Source organism: Myotis davidii, unplaced genomic scaffold (assembly GCF_000327345.1).
Source record: "Myotis davidii unplaced genomic scaffold, ASM32734v1 scaffold462, whole genome shotgun sequence".
Taxonomy (NCBI): Eukaryota; Metazoa; Chordata; class Mammalia; order Chiroptera; family Vespertilionidae; genus Myotis; species Myotis davidii.
Window position 1 is genome coordinate 156,199 of NW_006293237.1, and position 3,936 is coordinate 160,134.

General features: G+C 39.7%; 1 pseudogene; it reads right to left on the minus strand.

The window, feature by feature from the left end:
- Positions 1-616: 616 nt before the first annotated feature.
- On the minus strand, positions 617-3,671 carry LOC102765411 (annotated as a pseudogene).
- Between the last annotated feature and the right edge of the window lie 265 nt (positions 3,672-3,936).

Here is a 3,936-nt window from a genome sequence, read left to right on the forward strand (position 1 = left end):
AGAATCTTTGTTTATCATTAATTTTTAAACATATGCTGGGTATTCTGGAAAATTTATATCATTTGGACAAACTTTGCCTTTGCTACAACATCAAGTAAATTTTCCATCAGATGGTTTTTCATTGGAGAAATTTAGGGATAGGCAAAATTGACATCTAACAGTCATTCTACCACAACTGTGTTCGGTAATTGCATCCTCATTTACTTCATTTTTGCTATGAAGGCAGTTCCCACCAGCATTGGTAGTACTTGTCAATGATTGTTCGTCAGACATACGCTGTCAACGATGATGTCACTTTCTTTCAGCTTCAGAGGTACGTTGTACCAATAGTTGGTCTTCAGATATATTCTGTCAATGATGCCGCTTTCTTTTGGCTTCAGAATGTCAACAAAAACAACCAAATTATGATCGACAGTGACAGATCAAAACACACACATGTGATTGGTGCCAGTGAGAGCTTTATATGTATCACACATGCGCAAGTCAACTTAGCCTTTTATATATATAGAATAGACTTACTTTATTAGACCTGCTTTCTGATTTAGAGTATAGGTAACAACATTATGACTATTAAATGACGTTTTAGTAACTGTGGCATTTCTGGTTTCCATGTAACTTATTCTGCAAAACTAACAATTCTAGGTAGTTTTGCTTGGATTTTTTCAATAGTCGACTTGGTCTCACCATGAGCGATGCCAACATAGTGATCAATCTGGGTCTTGTACTTCTCCCAGACAATCGAAACATGAAAATGAGCAGTTCAGCAAGAATCAGAAGGGTGATTTCATTGAAAATGGCACCAACAAAGGTTATCAGTCACATTAAGACAACCAGCTTTAGCCGAACCGGTTTAGCTCAGTGGATAGAGCGTCGGCCTGCGGACTCAAGGGTCCCAGGTTCGATTCCGGTCAAGGGCATGTACCTTGGTTGCGGGCACATCCCCACTGGGGGGCGTGCAGGAGGCAGCTGGTCGATCTCTCTCATCGATGTTTCTAACTCTCTATCCCTCTCCCTTCTTCTCTGTAAAAAATCAATAAAATATATTTAAAAAAAAAAAAAGACAACCAGCTTTAAAGAGTCACCCAGATCTTCTACCAGAAAGAAAAAAGAATGAGTTTCAGGGCCCTGTTGATGTGCACCCACGTAATTATGGAAAGCTTTGAATGGATGGCCTTCTTCTGAATTCTGTGCAGCTTGGATGGCAAACCTGTAGACCCTGAAGCTGATGGTGACAGAGAGAAGAGCCAGGATGCGGTAAGAAATCACACTGATGACACTGAAAGCTGCCAGGGAAGGCAGCATGACCAGCATGGTGCCAAAGGCAAACCTTCACATCTCGCCAGAAAATCAGATCGCGCACTTGATAATGCCATATTGAGACAGATGTAACATCAGTGTTTGCTGGTCACTTCCTGACAGGGTGGATTTCAGTGGATCTCTGTTGATAGTCCTATGGCCTTGGCCAGCATTAAACACCAAAACCATCTTAAGTGTGGCTGGTAAGGGTTTGAAGCTGGTGAAACCAAGGGTTCAGTCCCAGGGCACATCTCAAGGCTAGGCTTCAGGTAGGACCTGAGATTTAAAAAAAAAATCAGTGTTTGCTGGTCACTTCCTGACAGGGTGGATTTCAGTGGATCTCTGTTGATAGTCCTATGGCCTTGGCCAGCATTAAACACCAAAACCATCTTAAGTGTGGCTGGTAAGGGTTTGAAGCTGGTGAAACCAAGGGTTCAGTCCCAGGGCACATCTCAAGGCTAGGCTTCAGGTAGGACCTGAGATTTAAAAAAAAAAAATATACTGAGTCCACAACCCAGGCAAATGCCCTGATCGGAAATTGAACCCTGACCTGGTTCATAGGTCAATGCTCAACCACTGACCACACCAATTGGGCAAAAAAATGTATATTTTCTATCAGTTTAAGGAATTTTTAGACAGATGGAGTAGAAATTTGCACTCTATCTGCCATATCCATAAAACCCTTGTGGTTGTTGGTTTTCTGACAATTGCTATCTCTATGACATTTTCCTGGATTTTATCTTCTATAGTCCCATTTTTAAGGAGAGCCATTTTTAAAATGTTATAGTCCCATTTTTTAAATAACCCATTTTTTTATTCTACTAGCAAATGCTTTAAACTGTATTTTCCTACTTTTCGATGGAAAGGGTGAAATTGTATCATTTAACTCTTATTTATTCAAACTAAAGATTTTTTAGCAAGACCCTCTTCATTGGTTTTCTCTCTCAAAAATGTCTTGACTTCTAGTCTTGTATACTTACTCTCCTGGGTCTAGCATTAACTTGTTACAGTCTATAAAAACTCCTGGATTTTTACTCAGGCAAAGAATTTTCAGATTAATTTATGAAGAATTGACATCTTTATTATTGTAGACTCTTTCCTTAGTAGTTTCTTTTCTTTTTTTTCAGGTTTTCTTTTGTATTTTCAGTAAAGTTTTAGAGTTTTTTAATAGACATTTTAGCTTTTTTATTAAGTTTATTCCCAACTGTTTTATAATTTTTGTAATTAGAGTGAGTTGAATCTTTCCTCCCCCATTTCTTTTTCCAGCTTTTAATTACTAGCTGGATTTCCATCTCTGCATTCTAAAAACCAGAAAATCAACTTGGGGTTAATGGGTCTTTCTCCTCATGGTGAAACTCCAAGGATGAAAGTTAAAAGAGAGTGGGAGGGAAAGCACATATGTGTTTTATTTTACATGAATGATGTTGTACTGTAGATCTTGTTCTGTTTCTTGCTTTCTTTCCACTTGATACCATTAAATATGATGTTTGCTCTAAGTCTTTTTATAGATACCTTTGATTAGATTAGGGAAGTTCCACTCTATTCATAGTTCTCTAAGTTGTTGTTGTTGGTTCTTTGTGTGTGTGTGTGTTTTTAAACCTCGCCCAAGAATATTTTTCCATTGATTTTTAGAGAGAGAGAATAGAAGGGAGGGGAAGAGACAGAAAGAGAGAGAGAAACACCGATGGTGAGAAAGACACATCGATTTGTTGCCTCCTGTACACTCCCTGACCGGGCCCCAGGGCCGAAGGAGCCTGCAACCGAGGTACATGCCCTTGACTGGAATCGAACCTGGGACCTTTCAGTTCCCAGGTTGATGCTCTATCCACTGAGCCACGCTGGCTAGCACTTGGTTTTTTTAATCATAAGTAGGTGTTGAATTTTACCAGGTTCATTTTCTGCATTGATTGGAATAATCACATAATTTGTTCCCCTTAAATCTCGTAAGTTTGATTTTCTAATTTTAAACTATCCTTGCATTCTTAGGGTAAAACTCAACTTGGTTATGACATATCATTATATATTGCTGGATTTAATTTTCTAGGATTTTTACCCCTATTTCCACATCTTGTGTCATACTTTCATTGGCTCATTATAATAGTTATATTGGTCTCATGAAAGTTTCAAGAGACTTCTTTCTTTCCTATGATTGGAATTGCCCACTCATTAAAGATTTGTAGAACTCATCTCTAAAGCTCTCTGAGCTTGTCCTTTTGGGGAAGTAGATTTTAAAAATATATAGTCAATTTTTTTGTGGTTATAGAGGGTCTATCCAGGTTTTCTGTTTCTAGAATCAGTTTTGGTAAGCGGTGCCTTTTCTAGAAATCTATACCTTGTGCTTATGTTTTCCAATTTACTGACATACAGTTGTGCATACTAGCCTTTAAAAATGTATCTGGACAATCATTTCGGAGAGTGGCCGTGGTTTCCTGCTTCAACAGTGCTTGGGCGGAACCCAGAGCACCCAGAGCTTGATCCATCCCAGCCAGCTGCCCAAATCCAGCCTTCTGCCACCTCCTCAGAGTGCCTGCCCTCTGTCACCGCTCTAGCGCGGTGCAGCAGAAATCTCCATGAAGACTGGGTCCACCTTGCAGGTACGCCAGAACTACCACCAGAACTCGGAGGCCACCGTCAACTGCC